This window comes from Notechis scutatus, chromosome 1, assembly GCF_049901735.1.
Source record: "Notechis scutatus isolate UNSWTSFEM ecotype Mainland chromosome 1, rNotScu1.2, whole genome shotgun sequence".
NCBI lineage: Eukaryota > Metazoa > Chordata > Lepidosauria > Squamata > Elapidae > Notechis > Notechis scutatus.
This window is the reverse complement of record NC_142009.1, coordinates 6,787,580-6,804,572: the sequence shown is the minus strand read 5'-3', so window position 1 is coordinate 6,804,572 and position 16,993 is coordinate 6,787,580. Positions and strand designations below refer to the sequence as shown.

The following is a 16,993-nucleotide window of genomic DNA, read 5'->3' as shown; positions in this document are numbered from 1 at the left end:
ATAAAGATTGAAAAGGATCTGCTTTTATGCTCACGGGCTTCCTTCCATAATGCCGAGAAGGATGTCAATGTAATAAATAATAAAATAACCTTGGTTACTAATTTGGACAAGAGCCAAGAGACAAAACAAGCTGCCCATAGGACCCAGCAAGTAATTGTGAATGATCCAACACTGGAGGTTTTTAAGAAGAGACTGGGACAGTCATTTGTCTGAAATGACATAGGGTCTCCTCCTTGAGCGGGGGTGGGGTGGTGGAATAGATGACCTCCCAAGGCCCCTTCCTACTCTTTTTATTCTGTTATTCTCCTCCTTGAGCAGGGGGGTTTGGACTAGAAGACCTCCAATGTCCGTTCCAACTCTTTTTATTGTTATTCTCCTGCTTGAGCAGGGCGAGTTGGACTAGATGACCTCCAAAACTCCCTCCCAACTCTGGTTATTCTGGTTGGCAAAACCAGCTTTCACTTGGTAGTCAAACAAGGAACGGATCCTTGGATCAGACTTGTAGCCGGCCAGCCAGCCAGCCCGCCCTTCCCCAGCCCTTTAAAAACACCAAGAAACCATACCCAGAGCCCAAGCAAGAGGAAGGATAAGAGAGAACCTCCAAAGCCAAGAGCAGTCAAGACACCTCCAAACTTCGCAAGAGTAGGGGAGAGGCTGGAACTTCGGGTCTCAGATACAAACAAACGCAGAGGGGGGAGGCGTGCGGGACGGCCTTGCAAAACGGGGTGACTCCGGAGTAAAAGAGGGAAGCAGGAAGCCGAGCCGAACGACGCCTCGGGCGGCGGGGAGGAGGAGGGAGGGAGAAAGCCAGCCAGGACGCCGCGCCGTCCAGCCCGGCCCAGCCAGGGATCAGCGCGCGCTTGGACACAGGGCCGTCACGTCGCCTGCTTCTCCAACGGGGCGCTCCGCCGGGCACCGTTCCAGCCCCCGATCGTTGCTGCAGGGGTAGACCCTCCCCGGGCCAAGCGCCGGAGGATTCCCCCGCCACCACCCCATTACCCATCGTCTAGGCTTGCAAGGCAGCCGGGTGGGCGAGCGCCCCAAACACCCCTCCGCGGGCGCTTCCTCCACGCTCCGACCCTTCCGAGCCCCCTAATTGGAACCACGATCCCCCCAAACTCCGATCTTCTCCTCCTCCTCCCCATCCCGGCCGCAGGACTCACCTGCTCAGCGCGGGACCGCCTGCAGCCGCCCGCAGAAGGTAGACGGCGGACGGTGCCCGGGAAAGCGCCAGCCTCCTCCAGCTCCGCAGCTGCCTGAGCTTCCCCCTACGTCGAACCCGAAGCACCCCCTGTTTTTTCTGCCCCCGCTCCCCGGGACTCCCTGCCCTTTTATAGGAGGCGGGGAAGACCCGCCTCTCTTCTTCCCTCCACCCTCCCCACCCCCCACGTTGGGCCCTTGATGGCCAGGTGAGCGGGCCAATCGTGGCGGCCGGGCACCTAGCAACACCCAGCGGGTTGGCGCGAAGCGGCGGCTGGCTCTGGAGAGAGGGGGCCAATGGGAAGGGGGCGAAGGGGCGGGAGACACCCCCCCAACCCCAGTGAGGCAGCTGGGAAGGCAGGCAACAGCTGGGCGGCCCCCGGCAGCCAATGGGAAGCGCGGAAGCCTCGCCAGCATGGGAGTCGGGCGGGAGGATAACAAACGGAGCGCGGGGCGCCTTAAAGCGACCCCGAGATTCTCTCCGTCCCCCCGGCTCCTCAGGCGGGGCTTTCCTTCCCCCGACGGGCCGCTGAGGGAGGACGAAGGGGGTTGGCACGAAGCGCCCGCTGGGGCTTCTGCCCCGCGCCACCCGCATCTTTCCAGCCCTCAAAGCATTTTTCCAAACCTCCCCTCATAAAAAAAATAAAAATAAAAAAAATAGACACGCAACATTCCCACGACCGCGCTTTGCAGGCTTAGGGAAGGGGTGGGTGGGTTCCATGAGTCGTCAGAACGGACCTTTTTTTGGGGGGGAGCTGCCTTTTGCTTTTGGGGAGCCGCTCTGTCGTTCGTGCCCTCCTTTGGGGAGCCTGTGAGGGGAGGCTTTGGTAAACAAAACACGGCGGGTGGGAGGAAGAGTTCCCAAGCCCAGAGAGAGAGAGAGAGAAAAGGGACCCGCGTTTGTATTATCTCGTTAAATGTATTGTTATTTTGTAGCAGCAACAACTTCCACTTATTTGCTTGAGAGAGAGAGTGTGTTTCTTTAGCTGGAGCGACTTTTAAAGATGGGTGGACTTCAACTCCCAGAATTCCCCATGCTTTAAGAGGGGGGGTGCATCTTAAAGCATGCTGGCCGGGGAGTTCTGGGAGTTGAAGTCCAGGCATCTCCAAGTGGCCACAGTTGAGAAACAGTGGTATATATTTTGTTTATATGTATAGTATAGTTAAATGGGAATATAAGAAAAAAAAAAAAAAAAGAAAAAAAAAATAGGAGGGGGGGGATGGGAGGTTGTATGGCGCTTTTATGCACCCGCTCGATACCCGTGCTTCGCTACGAAACTATGTGGTCGGTCTTAGTTTTGGGGGAGAAAAATAAGGGGGGGAGGGAATTGTGCCTCTGCCTACAGGCATCCATCGGCATTCCTCTGTCTAGCATCGTATCAGTGTGTGAGAGAGTTGAGGGCTGTTTGGAAACTGAAACAGTATTTGCTGTGTGAGCAAGAAGGAGACAGCAAGGAGCCTGGGCGTGGCTTAGCTCAAAAGCTGCTTGGTGCTCTGAAACTGAAACTTTCTCTCCTCTGCTGGTGTTTTGCATTTGGAACAGATTTATTTTCAGGTGGGGAGGGGGAGTAGGACTCCTTAGCATCAGAGCGTGTTAATAATAATAATATAGGAAATACTAATAGCTCTGATGGTCATTTTGAAAAATCCTTCCTTAGTGAGCACCTAGAAGCCAAGAGGAACATAGGTGCCAAATTTCAAGTTTGTAGGCTTTACGGTTCTGGAGATTTTGTGATGATGCGTGAGTGGTCTTTTGCTTTTATATACGTAGATTTCTCTGCAACTTTGGGAGTTGAAATCCATACACTTTAAAGTGTGTTGGGTAGGGAATTCTGGGATTTGTTGGGTGGGGGATTCTGGGAGTTGGAGTCCACCCATCTTCAAGTTGCTCAGATAGAGAAACTCTTGTTTCTTTGCAGATGGTTGCAGCATCCCGGGGTCATGTGATCACTTTTGCAACTTTCTGACAAGCCAAGTCAATGGGGGAAACCAGATTCACTTAATGATTGTGTTACTCACTTAACAACCATAGTGATTCACTCAACAACTGTGGCAAGAAAGGTCATAAAACAGGACAAAGTGTAGCAACGGTCTTGCTTAGCACCAGGGCTTGATTGGAGCCGTAAGTTGAGGACTACTTGTGTGTTCATCAGGATGGCTCCCTTGTTGGGCGTGAAGATGGATGGCCTTGCCTGGAAGGCAGATCTGATGATGTGCTTCTGGGGTGAAGTGACCCTTTCCAACCCAGATAGCTGATTCCCAGAAAGTCAAAATGTTTTAGACGTAACATTTTTATTCTGACATCAAGTTTTCTTTGGTTCATGGCTTTGACATTTTACATACCGATGGTAATAGTTGTCTTTGAAGCGCAGAAATTTCCCTTTTGCCTCCGGCGGCCACATTAGCAGAGTGATCTCCTTTTGGTTTTCACCCAGCCGCATCAGCAGCGCCAGAGCTGTATTCAGATAGTCCTCGACTTACGATGGCAAGGGAGGCCAACATTTTAATGGCTAAGCAAGGCAGTTGAGTTTGGTCCCATCTTACAGCCTTTTTTTTTTTTTTTTTTTGCCATGATTGTTACAACAAATCATGGCAGTTTTTCAGTGAATCATACGGTCGTTACGCAAACCTAGTTTTCCCTGTAAACTTTGTTAGATAAACAGAGTTGAAGGGACCTTGTGGGTCATCTAGTCTAACCCCCCCCGCCGCCGCCCAAGCAGGAGACCCTACACCATCTTTGACAGATGGCAGTCCAGTCTCTTCTTGAAAGCCTCCAGTGATGAAACTCCCACAACTTCTGAAGGTCTTCCATGGGTTGATTGTTTGTCGGAAAATTACTTATTTCTAGGTTGAATCTCTCCTTGCTCAGTTTCCATCCATTATTCCTTGTCTGGCCTTCAAGTGCCTTGGAGAATAACTTGACCCCTTCCTCCTCTCTGTTGCAGCCCCTCAAATATTGGAAGACTGCTATCCTGTCTCTCCTGGTCCTTCTCTTCCCTAGACTAGCCAGGCCCAGTTCCTGCAACTGTTCACAGTATGTTTTAGCTCCCAGTCCCCTAATCATCCCGGTTGCTCTTCTCTGTACTTTTTCTAGAGTCTCAACATCTTTTTTTATAGTGTGGTGACCAAAGCTGGATGCAGGACTCTTGTTGAGTTTGGATCAACTCTGAATTGAACCTGGCTGAAGCCGTCTTGTGCTGCTTCACAATTGCCACACACCATGGGGGAAGGATGAGGGGGGAAATAGCTAGACTGCAAATTATGATCGTATGGCTCTCGGACAGTGCAGCCATCATAAATACATGCCAGTTGTCCAAATTTGGATCACGTGACCATGGGGATGCGGTAAAAATGGTCGGGTAAAAAATGGTCGTAGGTCACTTTTTCCATCGCTGTTGTAACTTTGAATGATTGCTAAAATGAAAAGAGTTTTAAAAAGATCCATCTCATCCTGGGCACCCTTTTTTAACTACTACCATAGATAGAGTAGAGTAGAGTAGAGTAGAGTAGAGTAGAGTAGAGTAGAGTAGAGTAGAGTAGAGTAGAGTAGAATAGAATAGAATAGAATAGAATAGAATAGAAGAACAGAAGGATATAGGGATAGAATTTAAATAGAATGGGATGGAACGGGATAGAGAATAGAATAGAATAGAAATAGAAATAGAAATAGAAATAGAATAGAATAGAATAGAATAGAATAGAATAGAATAGAATAGAATATGGAATGGAATAGAATAGAATATGGAATGGAATAGAACGGAACAGAATGAATAGCGATTAGAATAAAACGGAACACAACAGAATGGAATGGAATGGAATGGAATGGAGTGGAGTAGAGTAGAGTAGAGTAGAGTAGAGTAGAGAGTAGAGTAGAGTAGAATAGAATAGAATAGAATAGAATAGAATAGAATAGAATAGAATAGAATAGAATAGAACAGAATAGAATAGAATAGAATAGAATAGAATAGAATAGAATAAATAGAACAGGTCTGCCAGCACATCGTTTCTGGCATACATTTGATAAACACCAGTTTGCATACAGATGAGATAGATCTACAGAGGATGCTATAGCCGTCACTCTTCACACTACTCTGACTCATCTAGAACAGCGGGGGGGACGGGGGACTTATATGAGAATGTTTTTGTAGATTTTAGCTCTGCATTTAACACAATTCTTCCACATAGATTAATGTCTAAACTTCTGGACCTTGGACTTTCTTATTCAATCTGCCTTTGGATTATGGAGTTCCTGTCTGGCCACTCACAGAGGGTCAGATTAGGTAATCGTACCTCTTCAGCCCTTATTCTTAACACTGGTACACCACAGGGCTGCGTGTTGAGTCCCTTACTCCAGGGGTCCCCAACCACGGTCCGCGGACCGGTACCAGTCCGCATGAACAACTCCTACCGGGCGCTGGCTTGCTGGGCCGCCATCTTTTTGATGAAAAAGTGCTTCCGGTGAGCTTTTCCGGGTAGAAAGCTCACCGGAAGCACTTTTTCATCAAAGAAGATGGCGGCACCCAGCTGATGCCGGTACGGGCCGCGGCGCCCAGCTGATGCCAGTACCGGGCCGCGGCGTCAAAAAGGTTGGGGATCACTGCCTTACTCTATACTCTTTATGTGCATGACTGCATTCCCACTCACGCTAGTAATACTATTGCTAAATTTGCAGGTGATACAAGAATGGTGGGACTTATCTCTGGTGGGGATGAGTCTACCTACCGAGATAAGGTGGACCAGTTGCTTTTGTGGTATGGAGACAATAACTTGGTCCTCAACACCAGTAAGACCACGGAGCTTATAGTGGACTATAGAAGGAACCTCCAGCCCTTGCTTATGAGTGGAGACCAAGTGGAGCAAGTGGCCAGTTTTAAGTTTCTGGGTGTTACCCTAAAAGAGGACCTGACCTGGGGTGCCCACATTGCAGCCCTGGTCAAAAGGGCCCAGCAGAGATTAGACTACCTGAGGCTTCTCAGGAAACAGCAGCTGAATGAAAAACTGCTGGAGACCTTCTACCGCTGCACCAGAGAGAGTATCTTAACTTACTGCACCTCTGTATGGTTTGCCAATTGCGCAATGGCAGACAGGGCAGCGCTCCAGAGGGTTAATGTCATTGCCCAGAGGATCCTGGGTTGCCCTCTCCCCTCTTTGGAAGAGCTTCATAGCTCCCGCTGCCTTAAGAAAGTTCAAAACATTCTCAAAGATCCATCTCATCCTGGGAACCCTTGTTTTTGAACTATTACCATCTGGCAGACGGTACAGGATAATAATAAAAACAAGGACAAAATAGGCTGAAAAACAGCTTCTATCCCACGGCAGTAGCTCTTTTGAATTTTATTTATTTATTTATTATTTATTTATTTATTTATTTATTTATTTTGTCAAGCGATTATAAGATAACAAGTATAAGTATAAACATAGTTATGAATACATGAAATGGATACATATAAGAAAATTTTTAAAAAGAAACAAAAAAAGAAACAATAGAACAGGGACCGTAGGCATGTTGCTGCGCTGATGCATGGCCCCTACAGACCTCTTAGGAAAGGGGTGAGGTCAATAGTAGATTCTGCTGTATAGTGCGGTGTTGGTGCGGTGTCGAGGGTTTTCGGTTCAATGTGTGGAGTGTGAAGGATGTGTGTTTGTGTTTATTTTCATGACCATGATGTGCACTGAAGATGGTGTTTGATTTCAGTGTACCAGGTGCAATGACAATAAACAAAACAAAAGGAAATGAAACGAATAGAATAGAATAGAATTCTTTATTGGCCAAGTGTGATTGGACACACAAGCACCAATTCCACCCGTACTTTTTACAATTTTGTAAACAACAAACTAAAAGACTCAAGGTCCATCCCACCCTTGATAGGACCTGATGGTAAAGACTGCAACGACACCATTAAAGCCAACATCTTTAACACATTCTTCGGCTCAGTATTTGTAAACAGCAATGGATCATGCCCAGTATTTCCTAGCCGTACCACAGATAACAACAATGATCTAATACATATCGATTTTACAGAAGACAATGTTGAAAAAGCACTACGCAATCTAAAACCATCTCTATCTATTGGACCGGATGGAATATGTGCCTATTTCTTAAAAAGCTATCCACTGCCATAGCCAAACCTCTAAGCATAATCTTTGAAAAATCTTTCAGGACCAGCTCCTTGCCTAACCTATGGTCACAAGCCACAGTCATCCCCATCTTCAAAAAGGGAGACCCCAGCCTAGTTGAAAATTACAAACCAATCTCCTTATGCTGCGTCACCTGTAAAATCATGGAATCAATTATTAACCAATCCATCATCCTCCACTTAGAGACAAACAACCTACTCTCCAATAAACAATTTGGTTTCAGAAAAAAACTATCCTGTAATCTGCAACTCTTACACTGCAAAAAACATATGGACGACACAACTCGACCAGGGCAAAGCAATAGACGCAATCTACATAGACTTCTGTAAAGCCTTTGATTCAGTGGTACACGACAAACTACTCCTAAAAATAAAATCCTATGGTATCTCTGGACAACTGAATAACTGGATAGAAGCATTCCTGGCAAACAGACAACAAATGGTCAAAATTGGGAGCGTCCTATCAAATTCTGTACCTGTCAATAGTGGTGTCCCCCAAGGCAGTGTTCTAGGACCAACTCTCTTCATACTCTACATAAATGATCTCTGTGATCATATTAAGAGCAATTGCGTTCTTTTCGCTGATGATGTAAAGCTGTTCAACACCACAGACAATACTGCTACCCTACAAAAAGATCTTGACTATGTATCAGAATGGTCAAACAAATGGCAACTTCAAATCTCAACAAATAAATGCTCTGTCTTACATATTGGCAAAAAAATCAGAAAATAAAATACAAGCTGAATAGTCAAGATCTTGTTGATGACCCAAGCTCTGTAAAGGACCTTGGAATACTCACCTCTAATGATCTAAGTGCTAGAGCCCACTGCAACTACATAGCCAAAAAGGCATTAAGAGTTGTTAACCTAATCCTACGTAGCTTTTTCTCTGGTAATATCACACTACTAACCAGAGCATACAAAACATTTGCTAGACCAATACTCGAATACAGTTCATCAGTCTGGAACCCACATTACGTATCTGATATTAGCACAATTGAGAAAGTCCAGAAATATTTCACAAGAAGAGTTCTCCACTCCTCTACTCGTTGTAGAATACCTTATGCCACCAGACTTGAAATTCTAGAACTAGAAAACCTTGAATTACGCCGTCTTCGGTCTGATTTAAGCATGGTATATAAAATCATACATTGCAATGTCCTACCTGTCAATGAATACTTCAGCTTCAACCATAACAACACAAGAGCACACAATAGATACAAACTCAAAGTTAACCGCACCAAACTTGATTGCAGGAAATACGACTTCAGCAATAGAGTGGTCAATGTCTGGAATACTCTACCCGACTCTGTAGTTTCTTCCCCAAACCCCAAAAACTTTAACCTTAGACTGTCTACTATTGACCTCACCCCTTTCCTAAGAGGTCTGTAGGGGGCGTGCATAAGCGCACCAACGTGCCTAACCGTCCCTGTCCTATTGTTTCTCTTATTCTTCTTTTATTTTTCTTATATGTACCCATTTCATGTATTCACAACTATGTATACACTTATACTTATTATCTTATAAACAATTGGCAAATCAAATAAATAAATAAATAAATAAATAAATAAATAAAGAAACAAGGAATTTGTCTTGGTGCAAATGCTCTCAGTGAACATAAAAGAAAAGATACAAGAAGTCAAGAGTCAAGGATCATAAGGTACAACACTTAATAATAATAATTGGGTACAATAGATAAGAATAGAAGGATATAGGAATAGAATTTAAATAGAATGGGATGGAACGGGATAGAGAATAGAATAAACAATAGAATAGAATAGGATAGGATAGGATAGGATAGGATAGGATAGGATAGGATAGAATAGAGAATAGAATAGAATAGAATAGAAATAGAAATAATAGAATGGAATAGGAATAGAATAGAATTCTTTATTGGCCAATTGTGATTGGACACACAAGGAATTTGTCTTTGGTGCAAATGCTCTCAGTGTTCATAAAAGAAAAGATACATTCGTCAAGAGTCAAGAATCATCAGGTACAACACTTAATGATAGTCATAGGGTACAATAAGCAATAAAATCATACTAAGAAACAGTCAGTAAAAATAGGATACAAGTGACAAAATTACAGTCATACAGTCACAAGTGGGATGAGATGGGTGAAAGGAAGGAGGGGAGGATTACCAACTGGCAGATGGCACAGGATAATAAAAGCAAGGAAAAATAGGCTGAAAAACAGTTTCTATCCCAGGGCAGTAGCTCTTTTGAATTCTACTGTATAGTGCAATATGAATGCGATATCAGGGGTTTTCAATTCAATTGTATAGAATGTGAGGGATGCGTGTTTGTGCTTTATTTTTATAGTTATAATGTACACTGAAGATGGCATTTAATTTTGTTATACGAGGTGCAATGACAATAAGGTAAACTATAAACTAAACTAAAGTTGTAAATTGAGGACTAACCTATATCTCTGAAACAATGATCCAACAGGGGATGGATGCATTGTCTGGTAGAGGGGTCTCCAACCTTGGCCATTTTAATCCTGGAATTCTGGGAGTTGAAATCCACCAGACTTAAAGTGGCCAAGGTTGGACACCCCTGGTCTGGTATACAGGTCGTCCTCGACTTACAACAGTTCATTTAGTGACCATTCAAAGTTACAACGGCACTGAAAAAAGTGACATGATCGTTTATTTCACACTCACATACCCATGATCATGTGATCAAAATTCAGATGCCCGGCAACTGTTTCACATTTATGACCATTGCAGTGTCCCTGGGGGGTCATGTGATCCCTTTTTGCGACCTTCTGACAAGCAAAGTCAATGGGGAAGCCAGATTCACTTAACAATCAGGTTACTTGCTTATCAACCACAGTGATTCACTTAACAACTGAGGCAAGAAAGGTCATAAAACAGGGCAAAATTCAATTAACAAATGACTCACTTAACAACCAAAAAATTGGGCTCAATTGTGGTCGTTAGTCGAGGACTACTTGTACTACTGAAACTCTTTCTCTGCTTGTAACTTTTGATTGGGCTAAATGGGGGCATCGTAGGACAATTTTTGAACCAAGGTATCTCCTGCAGGCTAACTTACATAATGCCCCCAAAATCTAGGATTTGTGACTCCCATGGAATTGAAACTTTTATTAAAAAAACAAATTTCATGACATCAAAATTATCACCGGACATATTACGGTATACAGGTAGTCCTCGACTTACAACAGTTCATTTAGTGACCAAAGTTACCACGGCACTGAAAAAAGAAACTTATGACCATGGTTCGCACTTACGACCTTTGCAGCACCCCCACGGTCACGTGATTTACATTCGGATGACTGACAACTGACTCACAGTTACACTGGTCGCAGTGTCCTGGAGTTTCACTTAACGACCATGTTACTTACTTAACAAATGCAGTGGTTCACTTAGCAAAGGAGGCGAGAAAATGGAGCAAATTCACTTAACAACATAAATTTTGGTCCTAAGTTGGGGACTATCTGTAATATCAAGTGTTGTAAAAAATGTCCTGTTGATCGACTGCTGATTTTTGGCTGTGCAACACTTTCAAGGCAGATACATCTCCATAAAGTTCTAAGAACATTTTTAGTGAAGACAGGACATTAGAAGCTCTGTCACTGTTGACAGGAAAAAGTAATATGAGAAATGACAACAGAAATGAGATGAGAATTTTAGATTACATTGTAAAATAAGATATGAGAATGTATTAATATAACATGAAGTGGAATGGGATAAGATAAGCTTAATATTTAGCAATAATAAGGATGATGCAATATGAAACTAAACAAATACAATGAACAGGTAACTATGGTCATGTTTGTATTGAGATGTGAAACCTGGAACCACACTGCTTGCCAAATGAGAATTTTTTTTTATTTTAAAAAAATAAAATAAAAGCAGGGAGAAAATTGAATAATGGAATTACTAGGTATGTTTAACTGATATGGTGGTAGGCATTTGGAGAAAGTTTTGAAAGGTTGAAAACAAGCATTGAAGGATTATGAATTAATGTGAAATATAGGCATTGAAAGATATGATTGATATTATTAATTTTGCCTATGCTAAAATGCATGATATATTGATGCCACATTATTAATGTATTGTTGCGCATATACAGATTGAAATAAAAAAAATTGGAAAAAAAAAGAAACTCTGTCACTGTTGAAGGAATTGAGGAATCTGGTAAGGAAATGCAAGAGAATAACAGAGTTGGAAGGCACCCCAAAGGTCTTCTAGTCCAACCCAACCTCCTGCTCAAGCAAGAGATTCTTTCAGACAAAACTGCTGAGGTCAAGTTATTCCACTGTGGTTGATTGTTCTTACTGTCAGGAAATTTCTCCTTAGTTCTATCTTAGTCCTTATCTTAGCTGTATCTTAGTTATATCTCTGAAAGGATAATCCATCAAATCACAAGTTGTCTCGTTAATATTTTGTAGAGATTCTCAGTCCTCCAGGTCATGGTTGTCCCAAAAGTTTCAGGACTTCCTTCTTTTTCCTTTTGAAGACATTTCGCTTCTCATCCTACAAGCTTCTTCGGCTCTGACACCTTCCCTTCCCCACCATCCAGTCAGAGCTGAAGAAGCTTCTTGGATGAGAAGCGAAACGTCTTCAAAAGAAAAAACAAACAACAACCAGAAAGTCCAGTTACCTCCTGAAAAAGCACCTTTGGGTCTACTTACTGTATTTGCCGGCGTATAAGACGACTTTTTTGCCCTGAAAAACATGCCTCCAATTGGGGGGGTCGTCTTATATGCTGGGTCGCCTCTATACGCCGGCAAATAGTAATTGGGAAGCACTGCGGCTGCCCGCGGCTGAGGCACTGCGCACCATGGAAGCGAATCCCGTGAAGCCGAAAGGAGCAGCCAGCCTTCTCCCAGCTCCCAAGGAAACGAGGCTCGCACCGCCGGGCTCCGCTGAGGTATCCGGCTGGGGCTGTCAGGAGTTGTTACCGCTGGCGCGGCTCGTGCAGCTCCAGTCCCGCGTTGCCTCGGGAAGGGAAAGGCAAAACCAGGAGCCGCTGCTGCCATTGCAAAGTGCCGCCACGGCTCTTCCTTTTGCCTTTCCTTCCCGAGGCAACGCGGGACTGGAGCAGCGGAGCCGCGCAGCGGTAACAACTTCTGACAGCCCCAGCCGGATACCTCAGCGGAGCCCGGCGGTGCGAGCCTCGCTTCCTTGGGAGCTGGGAGAAGGCTGGCTGCTCCTTTCGGCTTCACGGGATTCGCTTTCCACGGTGCACAAAGTGCCTCAAAAAAAAAAAAGTGCAAAAGTGGAAGGCGTGCGGAAGAGGGGAGTATATAACAAACTATATTTTGAGTGGAAATGTTGGGGGTGCGTCTTATACGCCGGGTCGTCTTATACGCCGGCATATACGGTAATATTGTTTGTAGTACTATTGGTCAAAGTAGCTTTTATCAAATTATTTTCCCATAATAAACAGGTCAGTGGACAATCTGAAATTGCATGTGGGGGTCAAACTTCAGCAAGTTTGAGGACCCCTGATCTGGTCCAAGCTAGGAAGGTCAGTTGGCTGAGTTGACACCAAACACTGAGCCATAAACTGGAGTTTACACATCAAAGTAAGCCAACTATATTATGCCTTTTGGGCGTCATTTGATTCGCATTCTTCACAAGGAGTCCAACCATCCACCTACTTGCTCAACCTGCTCCCAACACAGACTTGAGAAGTGAGCTGGTTTAGAAGAAGACATGGCCTACAAAGCAAGGTACGTCATCTAGAAATACCTGTCTATCAGCGGTGGTCTTCAGCAGGTTCTGACCAGTTCTGGAGAACCCGTAGAGGAAATTTTGAGTAGTTTGGAGAACCGGCAAATCCCGCCTCTGACTGGCCCCGCCAACCCCATTTCTTCTCTGCCTCCCATTGAGTCCCAGCTGATCGACTGGGTCTCCTTTGGTTGCCCTGCACAGGAGAACGGAGCTGGAAAGCAGGTTAGCGGGGTGGGGAGGGAATGGGGATTTTGCAGTATCCTTCCCCTGCCACACCCACAAAGTCACACCATGCCCACCAAGTCACGCCCACAGAACCGGTCGTAATTTTTTTTGAATCCCACCACCGCTGTTTTATCCTTAGCCAGGAATGCCTGTCTTTTCAAAAATTGCTGAACCGGGCAGAAGTGTAGGCAGGTAGCATAAGCCGAATTCTGAACTTCCAGGAGCTGAGCTGGAGTGAGTAAAAGAGGTTTGAGGGGAGCAAAACGGAGAAGGAATTCCCTGCAGCCTTCAAAATCCTTGCAGGGATGACGTTACCTAGTTTGGTAACAAAACGTCTGCAAGCAAACAGCCAAGCTGAGAGCGCCCAAGGTCCTCCCTCTTCCTCTCTGCAAACACCACTCCTCCATTCTAGCGCTGATGATGTTACCTAGTTCGGTAATGAAACGTCTGCAAGCAAACAGCTTAGAGAGCCTCAGGGTCCCCTCAGTTTAACCCCGAACTGGAAATATTCTCTTTATCTGTACAGACCAATATCTATACCATCGTTTCCACAAAAAGGAGAAATATAAATCGATTTCAACTTTCAGTTTTATGAATCTAACCACTGCACATTGCACGCAGGGGCTTATCACAAGACTTGGAAGGAATCTCAGAGGTTGTCTAGACCGGGGTAGGGAAACTTGGCTCTTTTATCACTTATGGACTTCAACTCCCAGAATTCCTGAGTGAGTGTTGAGGTAATTCCCCGTTAGGAGAATCAGCGCATACAGGGAGACGTATAGAGAGTAGTGTTGGAATAATACACACACAGCACACAGATACACTGTACTGTAAATGTAGGTTTTTACTTCCAGAAAGGTTTAAGCAAAGTCCAAAATAAGCAATCCAAAGTCATTCACAGGTAAAATCAGTCAGTTTTCATCCAGGGATAATCCAAATATCAAAGTCCAGTGTCAAAAACAGTTCAGTATCAGACTTACATTAAATCCAGTAATATCAGTCAATTAGAAGAAATGGAGGAACGGCAATACTTTCCAACAGAAGGAAACAGAGATACTCACTCAGACACAGTCTCTTCTGAGACTAAGACTAAGACTAAAACAACCCAGGTTTTTGGCTCCATCTTATGGCTGTTTGAGAAATCACACCCAACTACAGTTTTGCATTTTCTTAAAGATATAGTACTAAAATGTCTATCCTGGTTTATATATTTCTAACCCAAATAGCTGTTAGGTGACCCATATTCCTAACATTGAGCCATAAAAGGTCCCCCATCCCTGGCCTACTGGTTTTCCAGTTGTGGGGGAAATCAATTTTTGACTTGAATGGGACTGTTTAATATACAAATGTAGGGATGGGGAACCTTTTATGGCTCACTCAGGAATTCTGGGAGTTGAAGTTCATAAGTGATAAAAAAAGCCAAGTTTCCCTACCCCGGTCTAGACCAACCCACTTTTCTCTGCTAGAACACTTATTTTTCCAACCTGGCAATTTTAAGATTTATGGATCTCAACTCCCAGAATTCTCCAGCCAACATCATTGATGTGGATGTCATCTCCCAGAATTCCCCAGCCAGCCTGCATTAAGATGGGTGGACTTCAACTCCCAGAATTCCCTGGCCAGCCTGCTTTAAGATGTGCAGACATACACTCCCATGCCAGCTGGGAAATTCTGGAAGTTGAAATCCACACATTTTAAAATGCCCAAGATTTAAAAAAAAAAAAAATACTGATGTAAACTAACACCTCTCCTCTCCAGATGTACTGGATACCTAAGAATTTAAATTCAGCACATCTGGAGGTCACCAGCATGTAGAAACCCAACGACTGAGCCAGAACAACAAGTTTTGCAAGCACAGCGATGCAGAAAAAGCAAGAACTTCGTAGCCTCGTTTATGTTACCACCACGAACCCTCTTCGCACTTGCTAGAGGGGGAAAACAGCTCCGCTGCGGTTTTGTATTAAGATACAATCTGATTTTGACAAACCACCAGCCGTCTCCTAGGAGCAACTCAGAGGCAGAATGCTGACTTTGAAGTCAAGAGCTACTGAAGCAGATAATTGCAGTGGAAACAACACGGGGAAAAAATTGACAATTGGAAGGCAGAAATCCTACACCAGGTAAATGTCCTTGCAATTTTTTCTCATACATTTTTAGAGTTTTAGAATTTTTGGAATCACCAATGCAGCAGTTTCTGTCCTGAAAATGTTTAAACTGTAGGTTTGAGGTATGTTTGTTTACCTCTGAAGCTCATTTAAGTCTGGGCCCTTCCGTTCCCAAGTCTAAAATGGTTGTGTTGGTAGGCGAGCTTCACCAACAGACAACCTTGAGTTCGGTACAGAAATATCCTAGTCAGGAAGCGTAAGCTTTAAAAATACAGCTTGTGGCTAGCGGGTTTCTCACCTCCGGTACATCGAAGTTTACCCACTGAATTTGACAGGGAGTTAAATGTTTGCTAACTTGACTGTGAGAAATATCAGTTGTGTGTGGCTTGGAAAAGAAAAAAGAAAAAAGAATTGCTCTGTTTAATTTTATTTGCACCGCTCCGTAGCTGAAAAGCGAAGACTGTAAAAATATCCAAATGACATAGAATCCAGAATAAAGATTTTGTTTAGCTTCCCTTTTTTTTTAAGGCCCCAGAATAGAATCACGAAGAAATAGAATGACGGGGATTGAGAGAATATATTGGTGGCTAAATATCCAAGATGTCAATGAAAGGATTTGGGAATACGAACCGTCACTGTCATTTTAAACATTGTTTCTCCATTACAGGATGGTCTCTTCCACGTGTATCCAACCTATACGATACTGTGTTGTATTCAGGGGTTTTTCAAACTGTGAAAGCTTGATGGGCTTCAGAATAAGAGTTGGGAGGGACCTTGGAGGTCTTCTTGTCTAACCCCGTTTATGCAGGAGACCGTGTACCATTTCAGACAAATGGTTGTCTTGTCTCTTCTTAAAAGCCTCCAGTGATGAAGAACCCACAACTCCTGGTGGCAAGTCGTTCCACTGATTAATTGTTCTCATTGTCAGGAAATGTCTCCTTAGTTCTAGGTTGCTTCTCTCCTTGATTAGTTTCCATCCGTTGCTTCTGGTCCTGCCTTCATGGGGTTTGGAGAATAGCTTGACTCCCTCTTCTTTGGGGCAGCCCCTGAGATATTGGAAGGCTGCTATCTTGTCACCCACTAGTCCTTCTTTTCATGAAGGGTTCCATGAAGAACAAGGGGAATTAAAACAATATAAATATTAGGGGCATCCATAGCAAATGTTCTAAGGCACTCTAGAGTGGTGTTTCTCAACCGTAGGAATGTAAGATGTGTGGATTTAAACTCTCAGACTTCCCAAGTCAGTATTCTTTAAGCCGGGTGGACTTCAGCTTCCCCATAATCATGCTGACTAGGAAATTTTGGGAGTTGAAATTCATTCATCTGAGAGTTGCCAGACTGGAAACACAGTGGTTTTATGTTCTTCTGGCTTGATTGTAAAACTTGGGAAACAAAAGGTGATTCTTATCAAAACTGATTTCTTAGAGTTTTACTTTTGGTTCTGTTTCCCGGAAGTTTTTTTTTTTAAACATCAAAGATTAGACATAAAAGTTATATTCGTACACTCCCTAAGCCAGTTTTCTGAACCATCTTTTACCGTATCTAAGTTGGAGTAGTTCAGACCACAATGGCTAATTTTACAGAACACGTGAAGATGGTCACCAACAAACTTTCCC

At 44.0% G+C, this 16,993-nt stretch overlaps 1 protein-coding gene across 3 annotated transcripts in view; it reads right to left on the bottom strand.

The window, feature by feature from the left end:
• The window catches only part of YPEL2 (yippee like 2), a 104,576-nt gene extending 103,268 nt beyond the window's left edge, over positions 1-1,308 (bottom strand). For 2 of the 3 annotated variants that reach the window (XM_087956128.1, XM_087956125.1), the window contains exon 1: positions 1,164-1,306. The gene's annotated coding sequence lies outside the window, so the exon portion shown is untranslated. Of the gene's footprint in view, positions 1-1,163 lie in introns of all 3 variants that reach the window. The other variant, XM_087956120.1, reaches the window with a different exon arrangement.
• Positions 1,309-16,993: the final 15,685 nt, after the last annotated feature.